Here is a 16497-nt window from a genome sequence, read left to right as displayed (position 1 = left end):
GAATCAAACTCTGCAGCCTGTTAGGTTCCTGTGCATTGGAATCGCTGTACAAGACCATGATGCAAAGAGTCAGGATTCTTTCGTCAGTCGAGGCACAAGGAACTGCAGATGCTGGAATCTTGAGCAAAACACAAAGTTCTGGAGAAACGGTTTGAAGAAGGGTCCCGACCCAGAATGTCGTCTGCCCATTCCCTCCTCAGATAGTACCTGACCTGACGAATTCTCCAGCAATTTGTGCTCTACCTTCTACAACACATCCGCATAAGTTTGTTAGAACATTTGGTGACATGCCGAGCCTCTGTAAACTTCTAAGAAAGTCGAGGCACTGATGGGCCATCTTTGTTATTACATCTCAATGCCGGTCCCATTAAAGATCATCCAAGATGTTACTGCCCAGCAACTTGAAGCTGCTGACTCTCTCCATCGCTGACCCACCAATGAAAACTGGTGCTCGGTCTCCCAACTTCCTCTCAATGATGAATTTCTTGGTCTTGTTAACATTGAACGAGAGGTTGTTGTTTGACCACCACTCAATCAGATGTTCCATCTCTCTCCTGTACACTGACTCATCATCAACTGTGATTTGGTAAGTCACGGTAGTGGCCTTGGTAAATTTGTAGAAGGCATTCAGTCGTGTTTAGTCACACTGTCCTGGGTGAGGGAGGCAGTCATACCTAAGCCATTATTGTTGGATCATTAAATGCCTCCTTACATTACAATTATTTCATGGGAACCATGTTGCCGGCATTAACCTGACCAGCCAGTTATCTTTGCTGTTTTTTAGTTTACTTGAAGTCCTGGTCATCTGAAGAATAAGATTCTCCTTGCTCTTCCCTGTTGGGTCCTCTGCTTAATTAGCAATAACACAATGCCCAGCTTTGGCCAGTAGGTCAACCTCGTAGTTAGAGGGACCTATCAAAATAATAATAGCTGCATCAGGGGTTCAATTATCTTTTCAGGCTTGTGTTTTAGAACTTTGTAGTATGTGTTGCCTGTGCCTAAGCTCCACGAGGAAGGCTCTTGAGTCTGAAATTGTACCTTCAATGGAAATGAAAATCAAACTTTTGATCGAACCTTACAGGTCTTTATATTGCACTAAACATTATTCACGTTATTCCCTTTACCATCAATCTGTACACTGTGGATAGCTCGATTGTAACCATGTATTGTCTTTCCACTGACTGGTTAGCAGGCGACAAAAGTTTCTCACTGTACCTTGGTACATGTGACAATAAATTAAACTAAAATAAACAAAGCAAAACTAAACTAAACTAAAAATCAGAAGCTTAAGATGAAGAATAAGCTATTCAGTTCCTCTACCTCATTCTGTGACCAATCTGTAAATGAGTCCATTTACCTGCCTTGATTACATGACAGAGATGTGTAGTAAGCTGGTAATTCAATTGCATCCAAACCTGCTATCACCCTACCATCAGCCCTGTGAATTGACAAGAGGACCTTGAATGGGAAGAAAGGGGCAAATTTGGTCTCATTGAATGGAAAGCTGGTAACAAATTCCTGTAATTCCAGTATTCCCGGATTGGGATCAGGACTTCAACACAGAGTGGTGAAAAGGTGCAACCTGCCACAACAGGGAGCACATGATATTAAAAGGCTGGTTAGCAAGACAGGTAATAGGATGAGAAGAAGAGGGATGAAAGGAGGATGAAAGGATGTCTAAAAGCTATAAATCATGAGGTATATAAATCATGCTCAGTGATTTATAATCCTAACCTTTTGATCTACTGTCTGATCGAGTGATGCTGCAGACGAGGTGCATCACATCTTAAAATCTACACAATAAAATAATATATACAGCCTCACATTTAGCAGAGAATAGCACTCATCACTGACCACAGAGATTAAGTGCACTCTATCACTCTCACTCTGAGGCTCTCCTGTTCTTTCTAGAAGGGATCTGTGGTGGTCTCGAACAGAGAAACATCAAACAGACCAAGCTGCGAATCAGTGGAACAGGTCTTTCAGACAGTGATCTCAGATTGAGATATATGCATGCAGTTAGACCGGACGTGCACTTGCATAAACATATATGGAGCATATTTTCAAGTCTATATAATTTTTATCATAAACCAATTTATACTTTATCATTGTAAAATTATGTTTCTTGATGTCAGAGAGGTTGTTCAACATAAATTATAACTTGAGATTTATGTTTAAAAGCACAAGATTGAACATGTTCAACAGTAATAATTGCTTGTGAAAATATAAAACTCATGTGTGATCTGAGATTGCTCAATGCACATGTGAAAATCTCTAATCGAAGGTATTTATTCACAAAGTGTTGGAGTAACTCAGCAGGTCAGGCGGCATCTCAGGAGAGAAGGAATGGGTGACGTTTCGGGTCGAGACCCTTCTCTCCTGAGATGCTGCCTGACCTGCTGAGATACTCCAGCAGCTTGTGAATAAATGCCTTCGATTTGTAGCAGCATCTGCAGTAATTTTCTTACACTGAAAATCTCTAATAATAACTATTAGATTTCTAAACTGAAGTTAACATGAATAGCTCTGGATGTCATCGCTACTTCCATGGTGTTATGACACCAAGTATGCACACTTTTGGCATCATTGTACCTGGGCAAATAAATAAATTTACAAAGCCATTGTCTAAATAAAATACATTTATTCTCACATAATCTGCTGAAGATCATGGTAAATTCATAGTGCATGTCCCTCCCTGCTATCGTATACAATGGACTATAGGTTTCCATGGAATCTCATCCTGTACCAGGTGAGTGGATGAGAAGAAACAGGGTAAGAGCCTCAATGAGCATCAGATTCATTTAGGATATTAACTGTCACTGTATCAGTCAGTCAAGTGCATTAGATTTGCAGTTGGCCAGTGTTAATCTACTGGAATAACTCATTCTAAGGCAGACTATCACTAACTTAGTTTAGATTAGTTTAGAGATACAGCATGGAAACAGGCCCTTCAGCACCATGTCCACGCCGACCAGCGATCCCCGCACACTTACTCTATCCTATACACACTAGGGACAACATACAATTATTTACTAGGGACAATTTACAATTAACCTATAAACCTGTGCGTCTTAGGAGTGTGGCAGTAAACCGGAGATCCCGGAGAAAACCCACGCAGGTCACGGGGAGAACATGCTAACTCCGTACAGACAAACACCCATAGTCAGGATTAAACCCATGTCTCTAGCGCTGTAAGGCAGCAACTCTAATGCTGCGCCACCATGCCGCACCATTAGCATAACATTGGAGTGGCCCTTTGATCCAATCCCTCCACCAGTTTGCTGCTTTTCTTTTCTTTTCCTTTCATTCCATAGATTGATGGAGCAATTCCTTGTTTGTTGGTCCTTCTGAGTGCATTCACATGATGGAGATTTGAGTGTTGGGTGACCAGCTTATCATCCAGTGATAGTGCTCCACTGGGAGTATGGAATGATTCCTCGTGCTTATTCCATGAAGTTAGTGTATGGTTTCTGGAGAAAAGGACGGAGTAACTCAGTGGTCAGGCAGAATCTCTGGAGAAAAAGGATTAAGACTGAACAGCCTGAAGAGTGGTCCCAACCCAAAGCGTCACCCATCCATTTTCTCCAGAGATGCTGCCTGACCTGCTGAGTCATTCTAGCACTTTGAGTCTATCTTTGGTATAAACCAGCATCTGCATTTCCTTGTTTCTACAGATGACATTTCAGATTGGGACCCTTCTTCAGACTCAGAGGTGCAAAGGGGATGTTGATACAACGCTAGAGACCTCTGATTGTGATGAGATCCAGATCGGTCAACATCTTTAGGCCTAACTGCTGCTCCAGGACAGCCCAGTTAAGCTGAGGTTGGTTTGCAGAATTAATGGGACATCGGATTTGCTGCTGTGTGAACACAGAGGGGAGTGGGACCGCTGATGTGAACCCAGCATTGTGCAAGAGTGAAGCAGAGCACTCCTCTTCCCAACACTTCAACTCAATTTCGTCACATTGCTACTGTGAGATGGGCAGCTACTTGGTCAGGACTTGTTCGGCCTAGCCCAGGCAAATGGGAGAATATTGATGCACTTTAGGCCCGGCATGGACAAGGTAGGTCGTAAGGGACTATTTCTGTGCTGTACATTTCTATGACTTGAAACCCCAAGGAAATAAACTATATGGAGTCTTGTGCACTCAATGTACTAAAAGCTCTCCTTTCACTCTCTGCCATTTGTGCCATGCCTTAGCTCCTAAGACTTAAGACGTTACTTATGTGCATTTGCTAAATCTGTGTACCTGCAAGGTTATTTTGGTGTGAATATCAAAGACTTTGCACAACATTTGGACTTTTTCATTCGGAGTAAGCAGCTTTGTTTGCACAAAGTATTTTATTTTCTAATGAGGAAGGTTAAATGCAAATTGCATCATGCAGCCAAAAGCTTAAAAGGGATAGTTTCAGGGATGGATGCTGATACATCTGTAACCACAGCTTCAGGCTGTTTCTTATTTTCTGCAATGCCATCGAGGAATTTCACTCTGGCAATTAACAAACCAGCAATTCTTTTTTGAGGGAGAGAGAGGTAATGGAAAAGGGTGCCGCTGAGATTCCAAAGATTTCTGAATGCATCAGACTGCCTCGCTACCTAATTACTTCAAACCCCAATCCATAACCAAGCTCTGTCCAACTCATCAAATAGAACTTAGAACAGTACAGCAGAAGAACAGGCCCTTCAGCCCACAATGTCTGTGCCGAACATATGTCAAGACCATAATTTATCTACCTGTGCATTACCCATATCCCTCCATTCCCTGCATATCCATATGCCTATCCAAAGGTCCTTTAAATGCCGCTAACAAATCTACTCCAACCACCATTCCCATCAGGGTGTTCCAGGCATTCACCACCCCTGTGTAAAACAAACTTGCCCCACACATCTCCTTTAAACTTTGTCCCTCTCACCTTAAAGCTATGCCCTCTAATATTTGATTTTTCCACCTTGGGAAAAAGATTCAGAAAGTGTACCCAACCGATGCTTCTCAAAATTTTATATACTTCTATCAGATTTCCCTGCAATCTCTGACGTTCCAGAGAAAACAAAATCAAGTCTGTCTATCTCTCCTTAATCTCAATGCATGAATTATGGGTGTTAGTTAGGGGGATTAATACTCCCTAATCCAGGCATCATTCTGGTCAACCTCCTCTCCACCCTTTCCAAAGCCTCCACATTCTTCCTGTAATGGGGTGACCCGAACTGTACACAATACCTGTGTGCAGTTCGGTTTAACCAAAGTCCTATAAAGCTGCATCATGACTTCCTGACTCTAATACTCAATGCCCCAACCTATGAAAGCAAGGATACCATATGCCTTCTTTACCACTATATCTAGTTGTGTTGTGTACCCACTTTCAGCGAGTTATGGAATTGGACCCCAAGATCCCTCCGCACATCAATGCTGTTAAGGATCATGCCAATAATTGTATATTTCCCCTTACATTTGACCTCCCTCCCATGGTGCATCAAGTCACATTTGACCTCCCTCCCATGGTGCATCAAGTCACATTTGCTCGGATTGAACTCCATTTGGCATTTTTTCACCCATTTCTGTAGTTGATCTAAGTCCTGCTGTATACTTTGACAGCCTTCCTCACAGTCCGTGACCCCAGTAATCTTGGTGTTATCGGCAAACTTACTAACCAACCCTTCCATGTTTACGTCTAAGTCATATATAAATATACACATCACAAACAGCAGAGTACCGAGCACAGATCTCTGTGGAACTCACCAGGTGGCGCCACCAGCAGTGACTGCATCGCCAACAGTCTGTCCTCTCTTTCTTTTTTGTTATTTTTAGTATGTGTTAAAAGTATGTTTTAGTGTTCCTTGGATTGCTTTACGTGGGGGGTGGGGGGTGGTGGGGGGGGGGTTGGGGGAAATGGTTTTTTTCAATCTCTTACCTCGACAGAGATGCCATTTTTTCCCATATCGTATCTCCGTCCGCACTGCGGCCTAACATCGTGGAGTCAGTGGCCATTCCTGGACACCAACCTGGTGCTCCAAGCCGCAGGAGTCTGCGGGACCTTAACATCGCGGAGCTTGCGATCCCTTTGATGGGGATCAAAGCTCCAACCGCGGGGACTGTGAACTTTAACGTCGTGAAGCCCGTGGTCTCTGCTAAGAAGTGGCCGACTCGGGAGCTCCGTGCTGCAGAGAGAGTTTCAATCGCCCCGACGTGGGAGCTTCGATCACCCCGATGGGGGCTTCGATCGTCGGCTGCGGGGGCTTTGATCGCCCCGACTGCGGATGGTTTGACTGCCCCGACAGAGAACAGAGAGGAAGAAGGTTGAACTTTATTGCCTTCCATCACAGTGAGGAATGTGGAATCCACTGCGATGGATGTTTATGTTAACTTTTATGTGGTTGTGTGTCTTGTTGCTTTTCACTTAGTATGGAAGTATGGTAACTCAAATTTCACTGTCCCTTAATTGGTACATGTGACAATAAACTGACCTTGAAACCTTGACCTTGAAACTCCACTGGTCACAGACCTCCAGCCTGAATATTGTCCATCCACCACAACCCTCTATCTTCTGTCAGTAAGCCAATTCCGAATCCATGTGACCAAGTCACTATTAATCCCATGCATTTTAATCTTCTGGATCTGCCCACCAGGTGGGAATTTATCAAATGCTTCACTAACATCGCTCTCCACATCGGTCACCTTCATCACCTCCAGAAATACCTTGATCAAGTTAGCATGTTACAGCCTGCCACCTACAAAGCTATGCTAACTGTCTCTAATTAGGCCATTCTCTTCCAAATGGGAGTAAATCCTATCCCGAAGCATCCGCTCCAGTAATTTCCGCACCACCAATGCTAGGCTCACTGGCCTCTAATTCCCTGGATTCTCTTTGATTCCCTTTTTAAATAAAGGAGCAACATTAGCTACATAGGCTGAGCAAACACCCCTAAGATCATGAGGGGAACAGATAGGGTGAACAATAACGCCAGACTGACCACATCACAGAACACAGAACATAAAAGATGGACCCAGGTGCACACAATTTAGGCATAACATGTATATAAAAATTATTTACTGCATGTTTTAAGTTGTTTGCCTCCTTTTCCTGGAAGTCCCACACAACAGAAAGTCAGGCTACGTGCCTCTAGGTATGATTTGTCACAGCACAAGTGTCATTTCCTGAAGATCATTTGCATTTGTAGCGACATCATCAATTCGGAAAGTGCTAATTACTGAATTAGCAGATGAAGTTGGGGCAAATTTTTGCAGCCTCTGGCCACATTTTTTACTCAGAAGAATATAAAGCAGAACACAGGGCATGACATTGATGTTGTTAAGCTGGAAAGGGTGCAGAGAAGATTAACAAGGATTAACAAGGATGTTGCCAGGACTCGAGGGCCTAAGCTATCAGGAGAGGTTGAGCAGGCTAGGAGTTCATTACTTGATGCGGAGCAGGATGAGGGGTGATCTTATTGAGGAGTGTAAGATCATGAGAGGAACACCTAGGGTAAAAGCAAAGAGTCTTTTACCTAGAGTAGGGGAATCGAGAACCAGAGAGCATAGGTTTAAGCTGCCGGAGAATTAGAGTTAGATAGACCTCTAGGGGCTAGTGGAATCAAGGGTTATGGGGAGAAGGCAGGCACGGGTTATTGATTGGGGACGATCAGCCATGATCACAATGAATGGTGGTGCTGGCTCGAAGGGCCAAATGGCCTCCTCCTGCACCTATTTTCTATGAGAAGGTAGTTGAGGCAGGTACTATCACAACGTTTAAAAAACACGGATATATACATGGGCAGGATAGGTTTAGAAGGATATGGGCCAAATGCAGGCAGGTGGGACTAGTGTATATGGGGCATGTTGGTCAGCCTGGGCAGATTGAGTAGAAGCGCCTGTGTCCATGCTGTATGACTCTATGACTCGATGACTATTAAAGTGTCCCAGATGGAGCACAGGTTCTTGCTGATGGATTGTATCCATCTGTCTGATGACTGTTAGAGCTGGAAATAGTGAGCGTGTCCTTGGTGGAACTTGTCGCTGCACAGATCCTTATTCTGGCCTCACAGTGGTTTGGAGTCAGTATGAGGTAAGGAATGAATAACAGGGCAGGGTTGCAGGAAGGCAGGAGGGCTACACAGTCAGTTTGCATGTACAGTAGACATTTATCCGTTGCATATTCCCTTCTCTCCATCACAACTGTTTAAATGATTCAGCTGTCATGGAAATAATTCTTAAAGTTAGGATTCCCTCCCCATGATCTCCCTTGTGGCAATGCCACAGTAATTATTATCACTGCTGGCAGTGGCTAATGGTGATAAGTGTAGGAAGGAACTGCAAATGCTGGTTTAATGCTGGAGTAACTCAGCGGGACAGGCAGCATTTCAGGAGAGAAAGAATGGGTGACGTTCCGGGTCGAGACCCTTCTTCAGATTGGTTAGCGATAAGGGAAACAATAAGTATAGACGATGATATGGAGAGATAAAGAACAATGAATAAAAGATATGCAAAAAAGTAACGATGATAAAGGAAACAGACCATTGTTAGCTGTTTGTAGGGTGAAAACGAGAAGCTAGTGTGACTTGGGTGGGGGAGGGAGAGGGAATGCCGAAGTGAGAGAAATCAATATTCATTCCACTAGGCTGTAAGCTGCCCAAGCGAAATATGACATGCTGTTCCTCCAAATTGCATTTAGCCTCAATCTGACAACGGAGAAGACCTAGGACAGAAAGATCTGTATGGGAATGGGAAGGAGAATTAAAGTGTCTGGGGACCGGGAGATCAACCCAGAATTGGTTTGAGGAAATTCTATTCCCAGAACAGCTTTTACTTCAGTGATTCACTCCTGTGGTTACCTTAATGATTCATACACATCAGAATGTCTCTCTTAGTGGGAATCTCATGGGAAAACAAAAACCTTATTTTAAATCATCTCTTTATCTTGTAATTTTGCTAATAAGCCTTTGTCGGTTGTAACCATTGTGTCATGGTGCCAGAATGATAGTGCACCTGCTACATTTGGACGCTGTTCACTGATAATAGCAGTGAATCTTACCTTACAAGGTATGTTTCAGAAGGAGATCAAATTCATTTTAGGCTGCAGTGCAATAGAAGTGGAGCCAAGTGTTGAATAAAATGATTTGAGCAGTTTGCAAGAAGATCTGCAGGTGATTATTATTTTTCTTTTGTTTAAACATTATCATTACCATAGAAAGTTGATTATGTAGTGCAGTTTATTTCAATACCATGAATGAAAATTGACTTTTCACGCTGTAGCAACAATCTCCATCATTTTGATGCAGGCACTTATGTGGGAATATGTGCAACAGGTGCTGCTTTCACCAAACCTGCAATAAATTAGATCAATCCTTGTGTTTAGTTTGGTTTAGTTTATTGTCACGTGTACTGAGGTACAGTGGAAAGCTTTAGTTACGTGTTAACCAGTCAGCAGAAAGACAATACATGATTGTGTAAAGGCAGTTTTTGGTGGTGGGCGAGAGGAGTATGATGGCAAAGCTAACATCGCTGCTGGACAACGACTCCCACCCCATGCAGGACAATGTCACTGCACTGAGAAGCTCCTTCAGTGACAGACTCCTTCACCCCAAGTGCGTGAAGGAGAGATATAGGAGGTCTTTCCTTCCCGCTGCTGTGAGACTGCACAACCAGCACTGCTCCCAGCAGACGAGTCAACAATAACAGCTAAGAACACACAGAAAACTGATGACAATTTATGTATCTTTTATTTATAATGAATGATCTCTTTTGCTATCCACTTTGCTGCTGTAACACTGTAAATTTCCCCGGTGTGGAACAAATAAAGGAATATGTTATTATTGTTATTATTGTCCTTCAAATTCAGTTATCTTTTTTTATAATTCTTCACTGTAGCAAGTCACTACCACCCGAACAGATAGCTAAGAGGTAAATTCCAACTGGTCTGGAGGGCTTGGTTTGCATTGGACCAGAGAGCTTGAATTAGAAGTGGAGTTTGGACAGGCTGGGATTGTTTTCCTTAGAGTGAAATAGGCTGAGTGGAGACCTTATCGAAGTTTATAAAATTATGAGAGACATAGAAAGTATTGATAATTACAAGTCTTTTTCCCAAGAGTCTAAATGTAGAGGGCATAGTTTTAAGGCGAGAGGGGAAAGAATAAAAAGGGATTTAAGGAGCACGTTTTTCACACGTTTTTCAAGCTGCCAGAAAAAGTGGTAAAGGTATGTACAATTACAATTACAACATTCAAAAAACAGTTGGATAGGTATATAGATGGGAAATGTTTAGAGAAATATGGGCCAAATGTAGGCAAATGGGAATCGCTTCGTTATCACGTATCTGTGCTGTTAACTCTAAAAAACCTCCATGAATCTGTAAGTTATAATATTGAAGATAGACACAAAAGTGCTGGAGTAACTCAGTGGGTCAGGCAGCATTCCTGAAGAAAAAGAGTAAGTGACATTTCGGGTTGGAACCCTTCTTCAGACTGAAAGTAGAGGTGGGTGTGGGGATGGAAATAAACCGGAGACGGGAAAAGGCCAGAACAAATCTGGGCCGGCAACAGATGACCTTGGGAAGGGACGAGCCCATAGTGGGCCATTGTTGTCTAGGGAAAGTGATAGAAACATAGAAAATAGGTGCAGGAGTAGGTCATTTGGCCCTTCAAGCCAACACCGCCATTCAAGATGATCATTGCTCATCATCCAAAATCAGTACCCCGTTCCTGCTTTTTCCCCATATCGCTTGATTCCGTTACCCCTAATTGCTAACTTTAACTGGCTCTTGCAAACCTCCAGTGAATTGGCCTCCACTGCCTTCTGTGGTAGAGAATTCCACAGATAACAGGAGGGATACAAGGATGCAACCAGTGGTAGTGGAGCACGACTCAGGTGGGGAGGTGGGGGAGGGAGGGGTGGGGAGGGAATGCAGGAGTTACTTGAAATTATATTGTTTGCTCTGCAGCTGCAGAATTTAAAGGGTCACACATCCCCTCATCTGTACCTTCTGTTCCTGCTGTAGTACAATTGAGAACTTTCTGCTCATCCACAAGAATACTTCTAATTGCAAGTGAGGTTTCATCTCAGCATCTCTGGATGCTCTCCAAGGAAAAAATATTTTCAATAGCACATCTCGAGATGTTCATGACAATCCTTGTGGACATTCTGAATCTTCTCAGATACCTACCAAAGTAAATACAGCATGATGATGTGTTTTCTTGATCACCGCATCAGTGTGAAGGGTTAGGTTGGGTTAGGTTGCTGGTGGTGTGGATGGCAAGGTACTCGAAACTGTGGACCCTCTCTCCAGCAGTTCCATTGACGAGGACAGGGTTGTGCCCAAACCCCTCGTCTCCTTCGGCCAACAACCAAACAAGGTTCCCATCTCTTTCCTGTCTCTGTCTGTGTGTGGGGGGAATTGAGACCTTGTTTCTTAATGAACTCAACATTGCAACAAAATGCAAAACATCCTGGTAGCAAGTGGCGGGTAGAAAGCTCTAATTCTTCTGTCTCTGTTGAGCTCTTTATGCTTCTTCCTGAATTTCTCCTGTTACGGGCTGCTTCATTGTAGTCAGAGCCACCTCCACTTCCTGGCAGACCTTAGTGGTGGTGCGGTGGCACAGCTGGTAAAGTTGTTGCCTCATAGCGCTAGATATCCGTGTTTGATGCCGACTTTGGATGCAGTCTGCGTGGAGTTTGCATGTTCTCCCTGTAACCGCTTGGGTGTTCCGGTTTCTTCCCACATCCCAAAGACGTGCGGATTCGTAAATTAATTGGCCTCTCTAAATTACCTCCAAGTGTGTAGGCAGTGGATGCGAAAGTGGGATAACATGGAACTAGTGTGAATGGCTGATCGAATGGAGGGCTGAACGGCCTGTTTTCATGCTGTATCTTTCATTCGTCATTCAATCAATCATTCAGACCTGCCTTGAGGTCATTACCTTCCTAGCCCAAACGCGCTCTCATCTTCCACAATTATTTTTCAGAACTTGCTTGGTGAGAGGGGTAGATTGAGGTTGCTCATTTTCTTCCTTCTCCCTCTCTCTCGCTCTGGCTCTGTCTCACTACCATATTGGGTATTATTATCTCGCAGCAGTGGAGTGAATGAGTTGCAGAGGTCCCTTTAAGGCCTGAAACTTAGATGTCACGGTTGCAGGTTCAGTGTTAACCGCTGCACAAAATTGCTACAGTCCTTTAATTATCCTATTGTAGACAAAGTGAACCTTAAAGCCAGTGAAATTTAAAATCCTGTTATGATCACAATGCAAAAAGAAGTGTAGCAACTTTCCATTGTTCCAGCAACAAAGAGGAAAAACAGAAACCAAAGGCAGCAAAACCTGTTGAACTTCCAGCATCCAGAAAGGATCAGTATCGACACACACCTGTTGTAAGCTCGAACTTGCTGCCTTCAAACACTGAACAGCAAGCTTGGATTAATTCCCTTGCCCTATTTTTCTGCAGGTATCTGTGACTTGACAGGAGCCATGCAGGTGCATGTTATCTCTTGGCAAGGAATAGCTTAACCACAACGTTGCCACACCATCGTTTGCAGCGTAATAAACGACAAACTGGTTATAGAATTCTTACATAGCTTCAATTTTTTAATTTTTAAAGAAAAAATAAAGATGAAAAGAGATTGAAAAAAATGACTATAAACTAATAGAGAGAAAGCAAAGAAAAAAGAGAATTACAAATATAAAGATTATGGGGATAGATCCGGGAGATGATGAGTATAGTTGTACATCCAACCCTAAACTCAAGTTTTAACTTTAGTTTTAAATTTTAGTTTTGTGTCAAACCCATTTACTTTTTTAAAAATTCAATAAATGGAGACCATATTTTAAAAAATAGATCTGGTTTGTCAATTAAGGCAAACCTTATTTTTTCCAAATGCAAGGTCTCGGTCATTTCCGTAATCCACATTTTAATTGTGGGGGTTACTGTTTTTTTCCAAAATTTAAGTATTAATTTTTTCGCAGTTATTAAACTGTAGTCAAGAAAGCATCTCTGACTTAGCGTAAAGTTTGTAATGTGTTCTGATAATCCTAACATTATTAATTTTGGATCTAAATCCAGTTGGTTATCGATAACTTTGGAAATGATTTTTAAAATATCGATCCAAAAATTTTGCATATTTGTACAAGTCACAAAAGTGTGAGTTAAATTGGCTTCTTGAAATTGACATTTATCACAAATAGGGGAGATACTTGGGAAGAGTTCTTTAAGTTTTTGACTAACTTTGTGTACTTCAACCTATTTTTCAGTTTACAGGTGATTGAAGAATACATTTTCATCTACTGGACTGGAAAAATTATCTTCACACATTCTAACATAATTCTCAAATTACCGCAGCTTGAGAAGAGTTCTAATGAAGAAATAATATTGAACCTTGGTTATTTTTCTTTTACCCCTGGACTCTTCCTGGGAGAGAATCTACTTTGACTTGCTGTTTGGATTCAGCTCAGGAAATTAAATAAAAATCAAAGGCTGAGAAAGGAAAAAAGAAACATTCATCTGTCATTTGGAAAACCTGTCTTGTCTTGTGAGCTATTAACTTGTTCTGAATATGGAGCAACACAGTGCAGATTTTCCCAAGAACAAGTTGATGCAACTCCTTTAAGCTGAATAGCTAACTGGGATTGTAAAATTGATTAAATGGCATGAACATGAAAGCTCTTGTGTAAATCGGGTTATATCACTATGAACACCAGGAAAAAGTATGCATCACATCCGTACAGGTACAAACAGAATCAGTACAAACTACTCATCCTCCTGTGAGCATGTGTAATTCTGTTTACAAGTGGGGGAATGAATGGCAAACTGAATGCAATCGTATCTTTGCAGTTTTATCACAAAGGCCATTTACTGTCCTTTAAAGCAAAGCAAGATAGATTCAATAGACAATAGGTGCAGGAGTAGGCCATTCGGCCCTTCGAGCCGGCACTGCCATTCAATGTGATCATGGCTGATCAGAAAGTTATGATGAAATTCCACTTGATTACTGTGGTACATAACTACCACAGGATTTCTATCATATAATACTACCAAACGGAGAATTGAGCGCTGTTTCATAAGGAGTGTATAATTCCTGGCTAAGAGGTATGCAATAGGGAAATGAATTATGGAATTATTAGAGGATAGAAGAAGCCTGTTTGGCCATCAAGGTTATAGAAGCTCCATGTAAAGTAATCCCTATTTGCCAAACCCCACATACCATTTTCCCTCAAATGCACATTCAATTCCCTTTGGAAAGCCCTGATCGACTGTATTTCAAATGTTTCTACAGGAAATTAGTTCTTGATCATAACTATTCTCTGCATCACTTTGAATTTATGTCCCCTGGTTCTTGAAGTACCTGTTAATGGGAACAGCTTCTCTCCATAAACCCCTTAAACTCATCAGAATCCTTTGTGTAGACGCAAGGAACTGCATATGCTTGTTTTAGAAAAAAAGACACCAGGTGCTGGAGTAACTCAGTGGTTGAGACAACATCTCAGGACAACATGGATAGGCACCATTTTGGGCCGGGATCCTTCTTCAGATTGACTGTTTGGAGAGAGAAAGCTGGAAGAAAGTTGGATACAAGTGATGGGAATTGGATTGGCAGATGGGTGGACAAACCATCCCCTCACCTGTATTCACCTATCACTTGCCGAGTTTTGTCCTGCCCCCATCTCTCTTCCAGCTTTCTTCCCCCACTACAGTCAATCTGAAGAAGGGTCCCGACCCAAACCGTCACCTATCCATGTCCTCCAGAAATGCTGTCTGACCTGCTGAGTTATTCCAGTATCATATATATACAGCCGGAAACAGGCCTTTCGGCCCACCAAGTCCATGCCGCCCAGCGATCCCCGCACATTAACACTATCCTACACCCACTAGGAACATTTTTTTACATTTACCCAGCTAATTAACCTACATACCTGTACGTCTTTGGAGTGTGGGAGAAAACCCACGCAGGTCACGGGGAGAACGTACAAACTCCTTACAGTGCAGCACCCGTAGTCAGGATCGAACCTGAGTCTCCGGCGCTGCATTCGCTGTAAAGCAGCAACTCTACCGCTGCGCTACCGTGCCGCCCTACTTTGAATCTTTTTTGTCCCTGTATCAAATGTCATTCAAACCTTCTGCTTCTCCAGTCTAATCTTGGAGCTGAGAATTTTCATTCCTGGGCCACTGTAATGAATCTTTCCTGCACCGCATCCTTCCTAATATGTGGTGACTAGATCTGGATCTCGTACTTTAGTTCCTGCCATTTCTGCATTTCATAAAGATTCATTCTAAACTTTCTGCTTTCATACTTTGCGCCTCAATTTATCAACATGAGGTCCCCTTGGTATTATTTTAACAGTGTCATTTAAGACCTGGGGGACTTCACAAAGTTCTTAATAGTCAATAAATAACTTCTGAAATGCAGTAAACATTGTAAAAGTAGTATCTGCTGGAACACATTTAATGAACACCAGTCACCTCTCCCTCTGCCCATCTCTTAAGCTGTTCACTGCCTCCAAATGTTCACACTTCTCATTTCATCCCCAACACTGGGTAAGCAGAAATGCTCCCCTATTAAATATTAGGGAGACCAAAGACATTCGCTTAATAAAATCTGTGGTCTAGGTATCTGTGGTCTTCCATACCTCTCCCTAACAAGCTGTTTGAAGTAAATTACTTGCAACTTTGGTGTTGTAATTGATTCAAAATCAGCTTCGAACAACATATCTATGTCATGTTACCATTGCATGTTGGTAGGTTGTGCGATTAACATGCATCTTAAAGAGACATGGTGAGAACAAAAGATTGAAGGAGGAAATTCCAGAGCTGAGGGCCGACAACACTGGGCAACATTACCCTATCTCATCCGTTGCTTTATGTCTTGTTACCTTCAAGTAAGTATTCTATCATACTCTAGCTTGACTCCCTTCATTTTACTCTCTAATAGTGTTAGACCATTGGAAAATTGACACCAACACTCATTTATCCATAATCCTGCGCTCACTAACCTCCATTTCCCTTCAATTAACCTGAATCTGTTTCTCCCATATTCTCATTCTTTCAAATCCTTCTGATTTTTCCCTTCATTATCTCTGAAACCTCCTCCCGCTCAGATAAACAAAACTCAGATATCTGTACTCCTCTCATTCTCTCCACCACTTCAACAGCTATGCCCTCCCAGCTCTGGAATCTCCTTTTTCAATCTTTCATACTCAATGTGTCTCTTCAAGGTGCCTTTAATCACATAACTCTGATCAACATGCATTGATAACACCCATTAAATGACTCATTGTCAAAAAAGGCTTGCTAATGTGCTTGTGGACAGCCTGAGGCAATTTTACTAGATTAAAGTCAGCATTATCTTTGGAATAGTGCCATTGAAACATTCTCATCTACCTGAAAGGGCAAGACTCGACTTTAACCGGTTAGAGCAATGGATCGCTTGTTTAAGTTTTATGCTCAAGTCTCTGGAGTGGTTGTTGAATAATTATCAAAGAACATGCAAATTTATATCAAGTCCAAAGCAATCAGACTATTG

This window comes from Rhinoraja longicauda, chromosome 4 (genome assembly GCF_053455715.1).
Source record: "Rhinoraja longicauda isolate Sanriku21f chromosome 4, sRhiLon1.1, whole genome shotgun sequence".
Classification (NCBI taxonomy): Eukaryota; Metazoa; Chordata; class Chondrichthyes; order Rajiformes; family Arhynchobatidae; genus Rhinoraja; species Rhinoraja longicauda.
This window is presented reverse-complemented; position numbering follows the sequence as displayed.